Source organism: Panthera onca, chromosome B1, assembly GCF_046562875.1.
Source record: "Panthera onca isolate mPanOnc1 chromosome B1, mPanOnc1 haplotype 2, whole genome shotgun sequence".
Lineage (NCBI taxonomy): Eukaryota > Metazoa > Chordata > Mammalia > Carnivora > Felidae > Panthera > Panthera onca.
The window spans coordinates 155,185,137-155,202,842 of record NC_138342.1 but is presented as its reverse complement, the minus strand read 5'-3'; the positions used below and the strand labels follow the sequence as shown (position 1 = coordinate 155,202,842).

At 45.2% G+C, this 17,706-nt stretch overlaps 1 protein-coding gene and 2 long non-coding RNA genes across 4 annotated transcripts in view; 1 reads left to right on the top strand and 2 right to left on the bottom strand.

Moving 5' to 3' along the window:
• ZNF395 (zinc finger protein 395) overlaps nucleotides 1-9,439 on the bottom strand; it is a 44,742-nt gene extending 35,303 nt beyond the window's left edge. Inside the window, exon 1 of one of the 2 annotated variants that reach the window (XM_060653676.3) lies at nucleotides 9,318-9,439. The gene's annotated coding sequence lies outside the window, so the exon portion shown is untranslated. The other variant, XM_060653675.3, reaches the window with a different exon arrangement.
• Nucleotides 8,353-10,102, top strand: LOC132692936 (uncharacterized). The gene is made up of 2 exons (XR_013555071.1): nucleotides 8,353-8,440; nucleotides 9,792-10,102. It is a non-coding gene; the product is annotated as an uncharacterized LOC132692936 (long non-coding RNA).
• Nucleotides 10,103-10,371: 269 nt separating this feature from the next.
• On the bottom strand, nucleotides 10,372-17,255 carry LOC132693217 (uncharacterized). Its single transcript, XR_009616661.3, has 3 exons — nucleotides 17,091-17,255; nucleotides 10,865-10,981; nucleotides 10,372-10,545 (listed from the first exon to the last, which is right to left on the bottom strand). It is a non-coding gene; the product is annotated as an uncharacterized LOC132693217 (long non-coding RNA).
• Nucleotides 17,256-17,706: the final 451 nt, after the last annotated feature.

Below are 17,706 nucleotides of genomic sequence, written 5' to 3'. Positions count from 1 at the left end.
TTTTGTGTACCCCCAAATTCTTTTACTCTGTGCAAAAAGAGCACCTTCTTGCCAAATACTGATTTTTCAAGTGCCAAAATGTGAAGATGGACAATGGAGACAGAAACCATCTCATGATATTCTCCAAAGATGAGATAAACCTCCATTCTCTCTGCAGAGCCAAGAAACTTCTGCTATGGGATTTAGCCCTAACAGTGCCCCCAACAACAACAAAAAAGTAATCCAAAAGTAGCAGGAAGAAAATCTAAAAACTTTAAATAATCAGAGTGGATTCTAAACAAACCATATATTTAAGTAAAATTTAGACAAAATTAAATCAAATTTTCTACGTGTAAGCTATAAATAAAAATGAAAAAGTAAACATTTTTAACTCAAACCACAAACTTATTGTCTGATATAAACTAACTATGTACATTCCTGGAAAATCCCACTCCAAAGTTTCTTTAAATTTATCCATCCCTCATTCTCTTTGTCCCTAAACCTACAAAGCCATCACGAGGCTCAGTGTTATCCCTGATGTCAGGGTGGTGTTTAACGTGCGATACCTGGTGATATGTGTGCAATGTGGGAAATGAACTAGGAAGGAGATGGTCAACGGCACTCCCTGGTCCTTCCAAAGCCAAGCAGAGAACCCAGTGTTCAATTAAGGGACCCCATCTTGATTCATTCATTATTACTGAATAAAACTGGCCAATAAACACATTGGTCTTCTACATGTTAATCTCTTTTATTAGTACTTGCCACTTCCACCCCACCACCACCTTCTTGCTTTTCGTAAAGACCAAATTCAATTTTCAGTAGCCCTGGGGCCACAACCCTAACCAACCTGGAAACGGGTCTCCTCAACCTTTCTAAAATGACCCCAAAGGTGTCTCTCAAGTGTGGGGACCCACTTAAAAACATTTTTTTTAAGAAACATTTTTACAAGAGCTTACATGATGATGTTGACTCAAATACTACGCAACTAAAGGTATATCCCCTCCTCCACATTATCTTTCAGCTTTGACAAGTCACTTAATAACCTGACCCTAACAGCTAGAAAGGACTTTGGAGGTCAGCCTAATTCCTGTCCTTCTCTTCTACGGCATTTCTTATCAACAGCATTCAGCCCGAATTGAATACCTCTGACAACGGGAAACTTACTATTCCATGGGCAGACATTTCCATTGTTGGACAGTTCTGCCAGCTAAAAAGCCCTTTTTCGTATTGAACTGACGTCTGTTCTCCCAGTATTTAGGGTTAAAAGGAAACTGAGAGCTCATCAACCTGGTGTAATCATTCTACAGATAAGGAATCCTATAATGTATAATCATTCTACAGATAAGAAATCTGAAGCTAGAAAGGATAAACCAACTGTACTATCCACTGGTCATATTCCAACACCAAAAGCAACAATGAGTAAATCTACTCTTTCCTATACCCGCTAATACATGAAAATACTCAAAAGCACTATTGTGTACCCACCCCACGAGCGTCCTCACTCCCATCATTCCTGATCCTGCATCATCCTAGTGTAAAAGGATCCCCATCATGGCCCAAATGTCAAATGACCGGTAGAGGTCGCTAAAACTAGATCCTTTGCTTGGAACAATGAATTTCTGATCCAGTTATGAACTAACTAGATTCAATTTTTTAAAAGCCTCATCCCACTCAGGGCTCACATTAAACCATGAACAACAGAGCAATCTCAAAACTTTTTTCCCCACATGATTTGCCCTCTTCAGTGTGCCTACGGTACCACCCAGGCTACAGTGTGCTTGTCTATTCACAGGACGATCTCCCCCTTGCAATCAGATCATCAACGTCAGGTCAGGGACTGAGTCTTATTTTGTGACTCCAGTGCCTAATCCACTGCTTGACACATAGCAGGTAGGTACTCAAGATCAGCCACTGAATAAACCATCTACCCTTACCCTATCCTGTCCTTGAACAATAAAATGTTTTGTGTTTTTAAACATCAGTGTTCAAGGGAATGAAAAGACAAACCATAGACTGGGAAAACATATTTGCAAAAGACACATCTGATAAAGGACAATTATCCATAATATACAAAGAGCTCTTTAAACTCAACAGTAAGAAAACAACAACTCGATTTTAAAAAGGGGGCCAAAGGTCTTAACAGACACCTCACCCAAGGAGATACAGAGATGGCAAAAATCACATGAAGAGATGTCGTCTGCATGTCACTAGGAAAATGCAAATTAGAACAAGACACCACTACACACCTACCAGAATGGCCAAAATCCAGAGCAATGACCACACCGAATGCCGGTGAGGATGTGGAATAGCAGGAACTCTCATTCACTGCTGGGGGGGGGGGGGGGGGGGGACGTAAAATGGTACAGCCACTTTGGAAAACAGTTTGGCAGTCCCTTACAAAATTAAGCATACTCTTATCATACGATCTAGCAATCACACCTCTTGGCATTTGTCCACAGGAGTTGAAAACTATGTCCACACAAAAACCTACACAGCTGCAGATGTTTACAGCAGCTTTATTCCTAAAAAGTGTTAAAACTTGGAAGCAGCCAAGATGCCCTTCAGTAGAGGAATGGATAAACAAACGGTGGTACATCCAGACAATGGAATACTCTTCAGTGCTAAAAAGGAATGAGCTATCAAACTATCAAAAGATAGAGAGAAAGTTTAATTGCATATTACTGAGCCAAATAAGCCAATCTGAAAAGACTACATGCTGTATGATTCCAACTATACAGCATTCTGGAAAAAGCTAAACTGCCCACAGGAAAAAGTAAAAGTGGTTGCCAAGGGTTGGGGGGAGGGACGGGTAAATAGGCAAAGCACAGAGGATTTTAGGGCAGTAAAAGTACTCTCTCTGTATGATACTGTAATAATGGTGGATACATGGCATTATACATTTGTCCAAACTCCTAGAATGTACAAGAGTAAACCCTAATGTAAACTATGGTCTTTGGGTGATTAGATGGGTCAATGTAGGTTCATCAATTGCAACAGTTGTACAACTCTGGTGGGAAACTGATAGTGGGGGAGGCTATGCATGCGTCCCAGGCAAATGGGAAATCTCTGTACCTTCTCAGTTTTGCTGTAAGCCCAAAACTACTCTAGAAAATACATTTAAAAATATATAGCAGTGTTTTCTCCCCACTATGTTATAAATACATGTTATAGAGTATATAAATAATAAATGTAAAATGTAAAAATAAGTCCGTTAACTCCATCCATCTATCCAGTGTTAGTATTTTGGTATCAGAATTACTAATATATTTACTTCCAGCCATTTTCTTTTTTTTTTTTTATGTTTATTTATTTTTGAGAGACAGAGAGAGTGAGGGAGGGAGGGGCAGCGAGAGAGGGAGACACGGAATCTGAAGCAGGAGCCAGGCTCCGAGCTGTCAGCACATAGCCTAACACGGGGCTCGAACTCACAAACCATGACATCATGACCTGAGCCAAAGTCAGACACTTAATGGACTGAGCCACCCAGGTGCCCCATTTCCAGCCATTTTCTATACACTTTGTTTCTTTAAGATTTGAAATCATATTATAGATGCACCTTAGCTTTTAGCAGAAACATTTGTGCATGTTATTTTACAGCTATTCCTAAACGTTATTTTTAATGGCTTCATAATATTCCATTATAAAGACATATCCATCAGAATCACTTATAGATGACTTCCAGCCCACTCATACCACTGAATATTTAGGCTGTTTCTAATTTTTCACTCCAGTTAAAAAAAAAAAAAAAAAACCTCTGAATAATCTCTGTGCATAAAACATCATCTACATTTTGGATATGGTCTTAGCTGTACCTCTAGAAGTAGAACTAACTTACCAGAACGTATGAACATCTCGATAAATTACAATTCAAATTTTAAAAACGACATCAGACTTTACATTTACCCCTTACTGCATTTCTTTTTTAATTTGGGCCTTCATTCTGAATGATAGTGAACCTTGATTCATCTACTAAATAAGCAATCTGTCCCACCTCTGCGCCATCAACAAAGTTGACAAACGCACCTTCTTGTATTGCCATCTGCAACACTGGAAAAAATGTTAACAGCTCAAGGCCAAGAATAGAACCCTGTGACACTCATTTTCAGACCCCCTTCCAGGCTGACTCAGTGCCACTAATTAACAGATTTTGCATACAACTGTCAAATTAATAACACCAACCAGCACATTCTACGACTTATTTAATACAGACCATCATATCTCAAGAAACTGTTAAATACCTTACCAAAGTCACAGTGCACCACAGCTACTGCCTCATTCCTCTGTTCTAGTAACCAAACCACCACGTAAGACAGGAAATGGGTTCAGTTTGATACCATTAGGCTGACTTCTGGTTATCCTCATGTCCTAAAGCCATGTCCTTAATACACATTTTTCAGCAAAGAGCACTTCAGTTTTGACTTCTGTTAATGTTACAACAGCAAAATTTTAAGTCATCAGATTGTGCAACCTGTATAAAGCAGGGTGACTACTGTTTGGTCCCTCTCACCTGTAGCTTACCTGGGGAAATGTTCTGAATCACTGGTGGCTATGGACTTCCAGGGTAAACCAAACTGTCTCTAGACCACAGAGACCTGAATTTACTCACTTCAGCTCGTCCCAAAATAAGCCTAGTTTTCAGGAGTCGTTTTGCACAAACACGTGAGTTTGAGCCAATAATTCTGTGGTCATTTTGAATACTGGCTTATGAATCTCTGGATCCTAGAGGCCTACCCCCTGGGGTAATCCTAGGAGTAAGGAAATAAGAAGTGAAACAGCCCCTCTCTTTGCTGTTCCTTTATTACTGAATCACATGACCAAAGATCTAATCTAATGTCGTATGGCATTTGACAATCATGACTCACATCACACCAAATTATTACCCCAACAGCATTCTCAGAACATACATACCAGGAGCCACCATCTAATCATGCCAGCCAGAAGCAGACAATGGGGAGTGTCTGAGAGATCTTGGGGTCACTAGAAACGGGCCTCACAATAAGAGAATACAGCCCAAAGCCTTCCCTAATTAGCACCATTCCAATCATCAGAAAAAGATTCCAAAGTCTTAGCCAGCAGCAACTCAGAAAGTACTGTTGACTTGCCTAAAACAAATCACTTGCACACAAATCTCTCAGATTCCATCATGTCAGACTCCCACCCAAATCCGCCAGTGGCCACCCGGAGCCTGCACAGCCATCCCAAATTCCCCCAGGTTGGCATTTAAGCCTCTTGAAAGATCAGGTCGCAAACCCAAAGTCCTGCAAGACTAAACAGGGAGTGTCAAGCGGCCACACGATGTGACAGGGAGTCTGGGGACAGTGACAACTGGGGACCACAGGGCCCATCTCCCGTGCACAGGAGGCAGCCACTGCTCACTGCCTGATCTGCTTCTTTATAGAGTCCCAAACCTGGAGGTTTTCTGGGTTGTTCCCAATTTTTCAAAACCTTTGTGTACTGAAAATTATAACACTTCTGTAGGCTGGCTTACAACCCCTAACTTTGATCGTAACCCACCTTTCTAGACTGGTTTCCCCCCACTCTCTAACAAGAACCCTTTGATTCACTCTTACATATACTGTGCACATCCTAACTCCAAGCCTCTGTCTGTGTTACACACCCTCCTACCTATGCGGCACCATAAGACACCCCAAAGAGTTCATCCCAGACTCCCTTCACTATTCCCAAAAGTTTTCCCAAGCCACTCCAGCACAAGATGCTCACCCCCTCCTATGAACCCTACAGGTACTTACTTTTCACTCTGGCATTTAATCATCTTGCCTTGCTTCTTAATCACAGGTATATCTTATCTCTCCAACTAGCCTGTAAATGTTCAATCTCTTCCTCATGCTTGCTTCCACTTACGGCACCAGTAAGGGGAGCCCTGCACCTGAGCAGCTTAATAAATACTTACTAGATTGGAAAACTCTCTTTAACCGGTTTTCAAACCATGGGTTACATCCACTACAGAGCAGTTAAGTCACCTTAATGGGAGACAAAAAGCATTTTTAAATGAAAAATAAAAGAATAAAAGTACCAAAGGAGATTGCACCACACAAAAGAAGGTAGTGCTTTGTGAACTTAAATTAAGATTCTTACATACATGATTTAGTGTACCTAGGTCATGACGTAATTTTTATTTCTTAATGTAGGTCACAGTCAAAACACCCTATTCTTAAAGAGTAAATTAGCTCAACCACTGCTCTGTGAAATTTTTTTGACCTATACCTATATATTACCTATAAAGAAAAAATATCCAATGGACGCCTCTGCCCACCCAAGTCAGCTTCCCCTGCTAGTTCACTGATCTTGCATTTCAGAGAAATACAGAGGCTAAGGAACTGCTATTCTATTCTCCACTCCATTCTGCAACTTTTTGCAATCATCCTTCAAACTCACCAGCCCTCAGATGTTGCAAGTTGAGGCTTGGGGAATTTGTTCAGCAAATCACCCTAAGTCATCCTTGCAACAAGAAAGCAGAATTCAGAGCTCAGGAAAAACCCGGCACCAGCTAGCTTCCCACTGCACGTTCCTCGGGAACTGGTAATGGCACAGGTTAGGACAGACCTGGCCCTGGGAAAGGCAGTATCCCTGGGCCCCAAATTTCCTCCTTGCTCCTTGTCACCTTGCTGCTCCCCCATCTTGTTGCTTCCCCACCCCAACCCCCACCCCCCCCCACACACACACACCTATGAAGGGACACCAGGACTACTAGCCTAAGGGTCTCGGTGGAGAGCAAAATTTAACTTGTTTCAAAGCCCAGCAATTTATGTGTTTAGCAAATTCCATTCTTCGTCAAGTCTCCAATCCCAACTTGCTTTGCCAACTTCAGGTTCAGTACCTGACAATGTCACAGGAATGGCAATACAGCTCAGTCTTCCAGTTCAGACTCTCAGTCCCACTCACTAGCATCCTCTACTGCTATGACCAAGCCGATGCCCCACTCTGAGGGTCTTCTTTCCCCCAGCTCGGGCAGCCTGGTTTCCCACCAGTCCCAGAGCTTCAGTGGCTTGCAGGACACCTATGTTTGGATGTCTTGGCAAATACAGGAAATCTCTGCAGCCTGAGTGTCAATTGCTTCTCTCCAAAATACACATTTCCGATTTCTCGAGTTACCAACGACAGCAGTTCCAAGGCCCTGGCGTGTAATCAATTTCCACAAAGAATTAATTTCCATTCATCTCCTTCCTTCACCCTGCCCCTGTCAACAGATTATTTCAACAGTAATGCTTCTAAAATCCACCCTCTTTTCCATTTTCAGTTATCCCAGTCCAAATTCTGAGCACTCCACAACTATAACAGTCTACCGATTTGTCTCCTAACATTACTTTTAAAAAACCTTTCCAAATACCTTCCTGTTACGTCACTCTCTGGCTCAAAATCCTTTAATGTCTCCCCAGCACACACAGGGTAAAGTGCAATTCCCCAGCCTGGCTTTCTAGGACTTTCACAATCCTAACCATTGTTCCTCTCCATCTTTATCTCCTGCTCAGGAAACGTTCCCTGGTCTGGCCAAGCCCACCTCCTGTCTCTCAGGAAAGCCATGTTCAATCACACCTCATGACCCATCTCAAGGGTCTCATCCTCCAGGAATAAAGTCCTGGCGATTCCTGCCCATAACACTCTTCTCTGAGCTCCAGCAGCACCTCTCCTATACCTTGCATTTCGACAGTTAATTGTGCCTTATCTTGAGGTCTTATTTCACGTGCTTAAGTGTTTCTGTCTCCTCCCTGAGACTAAGTCCTGGACGGAATCATCTCCTGTATCTTTTGTATCCTCCCTCACTGAGATAACTGTTCAGACCTATTCTCCTCTGGCAGTACCTCTGCTACCTCTGGCACCTGTAGTTTCTCCCTCTCTTGCCTTTGGGCCTTGGCCAGCGAGTTATTCTCCAAGTGCTGACTTACTTCATGACTTAGTACCATAAATCCATCCCCCAACTGTAACCTTTCCTTCCATATTCCTCCTCCCACCCCCAGCATTTACAGTGCCTCAGGCAGCCATAGCACATTAATTTGAACTGGAGCTCTCAAATCACTTCCACCAATGGGATTTCTGAGGCCTTAGATTTCTTGTGTGCCTCTTATCATCGTTCCCTGAGAGCCTGGCATAGTGCTGAGAACACAGCAGCCCCTCAAAAGTGCCTGTAGAGTTTAACTTAATTCCCATGTTCCCCTGTGTTTCAAGTTCCTTGAGACCTGGAACCTCTGTTTACACAACACCTTAGGAGGGCGTCACAAAAGCCTGCGATACCTGTTGATCACTCACTTTCAGGCAAACTGCACCAGAGACACTTTTCTAGAACGAGGAGTGTAAAGAAGATAGTGGTGGCCTGTACGTAACCCTGCGCCTGGCGGCCTGACATCATGAAAACGCCTGCCTGGTGGAAATGTTCCAAAGCTCCCGAAAACTGCCTAGGACTGCCTGATATCAAGGAGGCGGTGGCACCCCCACCGCCTGGCAGGTGGGCTTCTTTAGATTTCTGAGTCATTCCTAAAGTGAAGGCGCTGAGCCCTGAACTCCAAGACAGGGAAGAAAAATCTGCCTTTGAAATTGTTTGCACATGACAAACTCCCAGCCCAGGCCCCCACCCGAGCACCCCACTTGCCCACAGTGCCAGTTCCAAGGAGGGCCAGGAGACACCGGTGAGGAGAGGCAAGATTAAACCGCATGTAAGGAAGTGGGGGTGGACAAAAGGGGCCAGAAAGGGAAGGGGGCAACCCCCGAGGTGGAGGGTGTGTCGCGCCGCGCGTCCCGCAGCCCGGCACTCGCCCGCTCGCTCGCTCGGTGGAGTGGGCAGGAACGCGCGAGGCGCCGGGAGGGTTGGGCTGGCGGCCCAGCCGGAAAGGGTCAGGGAGGGGGCAGTTCAGTCTCCGTCGAAGAGGCGACTCCGGACAACCGCTCAAAGTTGGGGAGGGGGTTCCTCTGCGAGCGCCCGCGGCGGGCGAGATAAACAAGGCGGCGCACGGGAGAGCGGGCGGCCACCCCCCACCCGGCCAGCGCGGGCACTGGCACTGCCGCAGCGCCCCCGCGCCCCGACCGGCCGCTGCCCCGGCGGCGCCCGCCTCCCGGGCCCCCAGGCCGCCGGCCCGGCCCCCGCGGGCGCGCGGAGCGTGGGAAGTTCCCGGGCCGCCCCAGTCCCCGGGCTGCAGCGCCGCGAGGTCCCCGCGCAGCTCACCTCGCCCCGCCACGAGCAGCAGCGCGGGCCGGGCAGCTCCCGCTCGGACAGCTCGGCTTGGCTCGGGGCTGCAGCTGCCGCGGCCCCAGCCCGCCCACCCGGCGCGGCCCACCGCCCCGCTCCTCTCCGGCCGCCCGCCCGCCGAGGCTCCGTTCGCGCCCACCTGGCCGGCCTGCCCTCCCTCTCCGGGACACTGCGCTCACGTACGCGGCCGCGGCCACAACCCGGCCCGGATTCCCCGCCCGGGAAGGGAGCGGAGGAGCGCGCCAGCCAGCGAGCGAAAGAGCGAGCCTCGGGGACACACCCCCCCGCCCGCCCCCCTCCCCAGCCACAGGCGCCGCGCGCGCGCACGCGGCCCGCGCGCCCCCGCCGGCCACGCGCGCACGCGCCCTCCCCGCACACCCACCGCGCGCCGGGGATACACACCCCCGGCGGCTTGTAGACAGTGGGCGCTCAATAAGTGCCCGAGCGACTCCACGCGCACATGCGCACTTGAACCTGACCGAGTTGTGACACCTCCCCCCACCCCCACCCCAAAATCGGAACCGGCGGCTGCAGCCCCGAACCAAACTTGAGTGTTTGCCTTGTTTCACTGAACCGCAAACCGAGCCAAAGTTTCTTGCTGTTGTTTTTCCAGGCCTGGCTCCGGGACGGGCTTCTCCGCTAGAGGCCGAGCTCGCCCCAGGGCGGGAAAGGAAGCCAGAAAGCTCGAGGCGCCAAGGACGGGAGCTTGGCGGGGGCGATAGAGTCCGAGGCCGCGCAGCCGGCACCCGCCCGGAGCGCAAACGAAAGCGTGAGAGGGAGGGAGCGTCGGAGCCAACCTTTCCATTTTCCTTTTGGGTTAATGTTTTCTTCTCCATTTTATGACATTTTACTCGATTTTACCCGTTTGTAGTTGTAAAGTAAGGCGGTATTGACTCTTTCTGGAATTAAATGAGAGAAAGTTAACTATTAGCTCTCGAGCCCTTATGTAAACGACACCAGTTGCTTTTGGCACCGTTAGGCTCTGGCTTTTGTATAATTTGTAACAAGGAGAATTGAAGCTATTCCATTGTGTTGCTCTATGTTTTTCAGAGATAAGACCAGAGTTACAACGGTAGTGAGGGGCCCCTGTGTCGATAGGTATGGGCAATATACAGTTACATTCAAGTAAGTTTAAGGAATAGAAGCAATAATTTCCCTCCCCCAAAAAGTTTTAAATATTTTTGAACATACTTGTTGCACTTCTTCAACTTGAGGTATGCTGTTTTTCTTGCAGAGAGTCAGTGGGGTGTGTGCTGGAAAGGACTAAACTTTGCAGTCAGACAAGACTGGTTTGCAATCCTGACTTTCCTGCTTTATCTTTATGATCTTCAGCAGATTTTTATGTCTCTGAACCTCAGCTTCTCTACCTGTAAAATGAAATAGAAAACATAGGTATAGTGCCTAGCTCCTATCAAATAGGCAATAAATATCGTTTCCCATCCCCTTTCTCCCACCATTTGTTACATTAGAAAAATATCTAAATAGAACAAAATTCCTATAGGACATGTGTTCTCAACTGGGGGTGATTTTGCCCTCAGGAGATGGTAGCAATGTCTGCACACAACTGAGGTGGGGGTGGGGGGCAGTAGGAGGAGGGGAGTGCTACCAGCATCTAATTTGTATAGGCCAATGATGCTGCTAAACATCCTGCAACACACAGGACAGCCCCACACAACAAAGAATTACCTGGTGTCAAATGTCAATAGTGCCACTGTTGAGAAATCCTGCTTCGGATAATACTGCTATCCAATAGTTCACCAAAGACTGATTGTACCTTTCGACTCTCATCCTCAAGGAAACATTCTTGTTTTGCATTAAAAAGAACCAGAATGAAGCCACTGTGAGGATCATAGCAATTCTATTAATGCACAAAACCTTTCTTTACCAGGAAAACGCAGATTCGAATTTTACATTTTATTATTACAAGAATATTTTCGTTAATTACAATAATGTTATGTTCCCTTATTAAGGTATCGTATATGTTATGTAGTACTACAGTTTACAAATAGGTTCATGTTTTTTCCCTTTTTTCTCAAACAGCGGGTGTTTATTGACTGTATATTCACCTTTGCTAAGTTCCTCGCCTATTCCTGAAGTTTGCAATATAGTCCCTGCCCCCAAGGAACAGACAGCCTAGTTGAAGTGGATTCATGCACATGCAACAATTAAGGAACAATACAAGATAGCATATAATTAAGCTTTAATTGCAGCACCCAGACTAAGGTGGCTCAGAGGAGAGGGAAATGAGTTCCGGCAGCAACAGCCCGGTGCTGCCTACGTGGCTGAGGTATTCAGTAAATGTTTGTCGAACAAAATGAAATAGTGAAAGCTTTTTACACAAGGTAGGACTCCAACTAGTATATAAACTCCATTACAGTACGTAAACTGCCAGATTTTGTAAATGGATGTTGGTGCTGGGCTGTCAGTTTATTTTTCTTAAAACATCTAGTTCCTGCTTGTAACCAAACCTATAAATCCTCCCCCCCAAACGATTGAACTTTAATAAAACAGGAACAATCATTCATTTGACAAATAAGTGAGTTCCCGCTGGGTGCAAAGTGAACCAAAAGGGTCTCTAAGTTTGAACAGAACCCGTAGTTTATGCTGTTTGAGACTGTCTTGTGAACACAGGCCAGAAAAAGGCCTGTGCTCTCTCACAGCATGTACTGCACGCATACCCCTTTCCACTGCAGGTATGTACTTGTACAGTTTGCATTCCAGAGTTTTGCACATTAACAGAGACTCAGAGAGAACTTCCCATCACAAACATCCAGTACCAAACACACACCCAGCACTCAGCCTCTTCACACAGAATCCAGGCCCTGTCCTAAAGACGCACCGAATAGCACACACATTACACAAAGCAAACTGTAGAAAGACTTTAACTTGTTGCTTTGCAATCTTGGCTCCCCCCACCGCCAGCCAGCGACTAGAGCTTGCCCTTCCTGGAGGCTCTCCCTCCACCTTGCTTCCTCCCATACCCTAGCCCCCCATTACAATGCAAGCATCTTGTATCTCTTTTCCATCACAGTAATTATCTTCTTGGAAAGCATCTCCCATTAGCTAAGGTTAAGCAAAGCAGCCCAGGCTCTGCCTCATATCATATGGGTATATTTATAGGTGATTTTTAGGGCAATATGAGTCTGAGATTGCCACTATCCCCAAACCCCTGATGTAACTGCTTCCAGCCTTGCCTCCCTCCAATTCACTCTTTACTATGGCCTCTTCCCTCTGCCTTGCAACTCCTCAAAGGCTTTCTTCCCATAGCTTTATAATAAAGTCCTGGCAAAGCTCATTTAGATCCTTCGTGGTGTGACTCCTAATTAATTCTCCAGCTACTACCTGCCCTTCTGTTTCAACCCCCTTCACACTGCACTCCAGACATGCTAAATGGAATTTTTGTCCTTTGCCTGAACAGACTTTTTCTTTACTTGATACATGCTCTTTTCTCTGCCTAGAACACTCTCCAGCCCTCTCTCTCACCTCTTTACCTAACTATCCCTACTCATTCTTCAGGAGTCGGCTGGCTTCCATAGCACATTCTCTAGCCTCCAAGACTGGATTACGTGCCTCTCTCCCTTGTGTCTAATAGTACCCCATACTTACCCCACTGCACTGTCTTGAGAGCTTCTCTCTCTTGTCCTAATCCCCTATAAGACTAAACATTTTATGAGGACGAGGAACGTCTCTTATTCTCCACTGAATACCCAACATTTGGTACAGTGCCAGCAGGTACTAGGCACTTGATAAACATTGATTAACAATGAATTGCTAGTTGGACTGGGGGACTGATAGAGCTATTTCATCCATGATCTGGGCAATCCCTGGTTCAAAATATGTCTCAGATGCTCAGTTAGATTCCAGGGCTGGTGAAGACTTTCTAACCATTTATTTAGAACAGGATGAGGCCTATGGAATGAACTGAGTCCTCAGGTTCCACTTCCACCAGAGCCTGATTTTATACCTACCCTGGCCCCCTGAGCTCCAGATTCTTGTCACCAATCAACTCCCTATTTGACATCTCCACTTGGGTGTCCAATCACATCTCAAATGTACCATGTCCAAAACCAGACTTCTGATTTCCCTCCAGAATTCTGCTTCTCTGCCTCTCAGTAAATGCCAATTCCATTTTTGTAGTTGCTCAGGAAACAGACAAACAAAAACTTGGAGTCATCCTTAACTCCTTACTTTTTCTCATAATCCATGTCCAATCCACCAGAAAATCCTGTTGGTTCTATCTATGAAGTAGTGGGAAAGTAGCGGAAATGGGGGTGGGGGGGGGGGTGATTTCCACTACTTTTCCATGACTTTCCTACCCAGACCACTGCCTCTCTGACCTGGACTTCCATAAGAGGTTCCTAACTGGTCTCCCTGCTTTTTCTGTTGCCTCCATATTCAACAACATGGCAGTCAGAATGATCCTTTTAAAACCTAAGTCAGTTCATATCACTATTCTGCTCAAAACCTTCAGTGGCTTCCCACCTCCCTCACCAGAAGGTCCTACCTAGTCTTGCCCCAGTCAACTCTCTGACTGCCCACCACACTTCCCTGGTTCACCCAGTGCCAGCCACTTTGGCTCCCTTGCTATTCTCAGACCCAGTTCCAAAGGCTGGGTTGGCCAACCCAACTCAGCCTTTCCAAGGCTGTTCCTTTAAGTTGGAATGCTCTTCCTCCAGATTCCCACATGACTTCTCCATCTCTTGATTCAGGTCTCTGCTCAAAGGCATCCTTTTGAGAAAGACATTCTCTTGCTAATCTATCTAAAATAGCACCACCTAACCATCCCTTGGCTTTGCTTTAGTTTTCTTCTTAGCACTTATCATCACCTGCCAGCCTGTCTCCATCCACTCAACTATAGGTTCAAGGATAACAGAAACTATTTTTTATTTCCTGCTGTATCCCCAGCTTCTAGAATAGTGTCCGGCATAGAATACGCATTCAAGAAATAATCACGAATCAAGGGTCTGGTTAGACCGCCAGAACATTACCCCTGTACTGGGTCCCTATCCACCGCTTTAGTCCCAAATAATCCCTCCAGAATTTAGCTCTCCTACACTAGGGCATCAAGGTCCCAGCTGCCCAATTGCTTGCCACCTGTCTCTCATCCACTTACACTCAGGACTTGAGTTATCAGAGATGCCACACAGCTCTAAACACAGCCTCAAACCAGGCTACAGTTTCAAGTGAAAAGGATAATACCACTAAGTCTGCATTTGCAACATACTTTTTGCTTTTTTTTTGGTTGAGAAAAAGCACAATATATCCTACTGGACAAAACAGGCCCAGCACTTATTTTAAGCTTTTGCATTCTAAAAGGCACAAGACTCCGAAACTCTCAAGAGAAAGGAGTATTCAAGTATGCCTGGGGCAAATGGTGTCTTCTCTCTGATCTGCTCAATCTGTAAGGCTTTCCTGGAGAAGGTGGGCTTTGCATTTCATTAAAGAGAAAGGATTGATAGGTTGCAAGTAGGTTGTTCAAAGCTTAAGGGTATCCTTGGAATAGATTGCTTGGCTCAGCACAGCCATGCTTTCAAGCAAACAAGTCCTCACATGTGTTAAGATACCCACAGATACACCCCACTGCATAAACACCCAGATCCGTGCCTGCTTCCTCCCAGCTCTAAAACTCTGTGAATATGGACAACAGTACATAATCGAAAGAGGAAAAAATGAGCTGGCTTTGGGAACATGGACCATAAAGCCCTATGACTCTGGGTATGAAAGAATGTGTAAGCCCAGGCAGGCTCTCTGCGCACATCTGGTTTTTCCTTTTATGCTTCTGTGATTTCTATGACACAGGAAATCCATTCTGGAACAACCCTGTCTGCTTTCTAGTGAGTGCATTAAAAATGGGGATTAAAAGTATGTTTATCTCGCTGGTCAGAGCAGAAAGATAAAATCCAGAACAGGACCATTTTGAGGGTGGACCAACTCCAGCTTCATCCTACACTGTGCCCCGGGGGAGGTGCTAGTAACTGAGACCAGAGGAGTGCAAGTCCGAGGAAATAATTTTTGCACAGGCTTAAGACTATCTAGACATGGATTTCACTCTGAAACATACCAGGTACAGGAAAATACCACGTGGTGAAAATACCAATTCAGCTCAACTCAACAAATACTATTAAATACTAAATACTAACAGAGTCCTTCTCTACAAGGTTTCCACATTATAACCTCTGTGATAATAATCTTCTCATAGAAAGTCCTTAAAATGGGCTGATGTAGCCAGCTTTTCCCACCCATTGGAGAGATAACACCGAGCTATTTAAGAGATAAGCAACATTAAATAAGGTGGGAAAGGACAAGAAACATTAGACTGTGAAATTAAAGAGGACTGGGTTATGCTTGGGGTTGCAGGGAGCCTGAAGTCACCTCGGCCCCTAGATTACAAATGTTACTCAAAAAATAGATTGGGGGCTATCAAAAGAGAGAGAGGAGAGATCAGGCAAAGGCAGGACAACCAGTCAGAAGCACAGAATTGCCAGAAAAGTATACACTGTGAATGCCCACCCAGGCCATCCTTTATTTTATTTTCTTGGGTTCCAATCAACAGTAATAATTAACTTTTCTGTCCCCTGTTTTGGTCATGTAACTCTGCCCTTAAAGCTTTCCTACTTTCCCTGTAATGGCAGAAGGGGCTGCTGGCCTAGTAAAGTTACCAGAGTTTCATTTTTGTCAAGCTGTTAAACTTCATCCCCTCAAATATATTCCATTTTGTTCACTAGCCTCACATAAGCATTCTGCCATTCTTCCTTATTCTTCTATAGGACCAAACTCCTGCCAAGGCAGGTATGCCTGCCACAACCCAGACCACCCAGATGTCAAGAAGGGCCCAGTGGCACCTGGGTGACTCGGTTCAGCGTCAGACTTCTCCTCAGGTCATTATCTCATGGCTCCCGAGTTCAAGCCCTGGGAGTCCTACCAGCCCCACATCAGGCTGTCCGCTGTCAGCACAGAGCCTGCTTCAGATCCTCTGTCCCCCTCTCCCTGTCCCTCTCCTGTTCACCCTCTTTCTCTCTTTCTCTCTCAAAAAATAAACATTAAAAAAAAAAAAGAATGTTTCAAACCCTGTTTAACTCCAAGTGTGCAAGAGTACCATACTTCTTGACAAGCTAAACACAATGGGCACAGGATGATTTGCACCCACTCTCTAAACCGTCGGATGGCAGCACCATCAACACCAGGAAATACTTAAAATCTCCACAGGGCCACACCAGTGTTGGGCCAGCTAACCACTGCCCAGGATTTGGGGCTGATCAACTGGATGACTTTTTGACAAACAAAATAAAAAGATTTTTCTAAAACTCCGTAAACCCATAAGCCAATCAGACAAAAGCGTGTTTCTAAAGGCATTTTAAACGCTGCCAATTATTTTATGACAATTTCTGGCTCTTATGAATCGAACATCAGGGACTGTTCCCTATGTGTACCAAACATTTCATTGTATTTGCAGTTAGCACAATTTCTTACATCTATCATAGGCTAGCCTCCATCACCATCCAGGGGGATATTCCACTGCACAAGACCAATTTGTAAGATGCTAGAAGCAAAAAGGGATTGACACACATCATCTAATTCCCTTTTGTGTTTCAGTACAAATAGCAATGTCTGAAACTTAGATTCTCCTTCAAATTTAATTTTTCCAAGTTCAAATCATTTAGTCACAAAAGCTTCTCTTTGCACAGACCAGCCTAAATTAATTTAGATGAAAAGAATGGGACTCCTGATCTTTAGTCTTCTGGAGAAAGTCAATCAAACACTTACCCATAATCTTACCTTGATAACATATCCAGTTCCACACAGATTTTCTTAACCTACAATTCAGCTAGCTTTAGGCCATATCCTGGGTCAATAATCCTTATAATACATTGGAGTACAAATCATGTGAATTAGTAAAATCCTGTTCAATTACCTTTTTATATTATCCACCTGGGAGCACTCTGATTTTCTCATCCCGGTTTCAGACATGACCAATCTCATAATCTTCTCATAAACTGTTGAATCACCAAATCTCAACCAGCTCCTTCTGACAGTATAATTGATTGCCTCTCAGGTTCCCCCAACAAGCTTGCAATGATTCCTGAGGGCAAGAGAAATGGCTAGCAACTGGGTTTTCAGCCATTTAGCACCCAGCCATGGGAGTGAAGATCTGCCATATACGAAAACCAGATTTCCATCCACTCCCAGACCATTCTAGGTTGTTATTTCTTGGACATTTTTACTCTTCCCTCATGGTTTACCTCCTGATCTAAACTAATCAAGAGAATCTTTGAAATGCACTAGCCAATAATCTGCCAGGCTTCTTTGACATGAATACTAAGAGTCAAAATGGCTGGAAAATCATTACTATCATGTACTTCAGCTTCCACTGGCACCATTGCCAGTATGCTAACCCACCACTTGATAAATGGAAGTTATTATTGTCACTCTGGTTTCTTCCATGTGTTGGGAAAAGGTGCAGGAGGTGAGATGTGATAGCACCTTCAGTTAGCTGGAGGAGTTTCAAAATGCTGATGGCAGACCTGCGA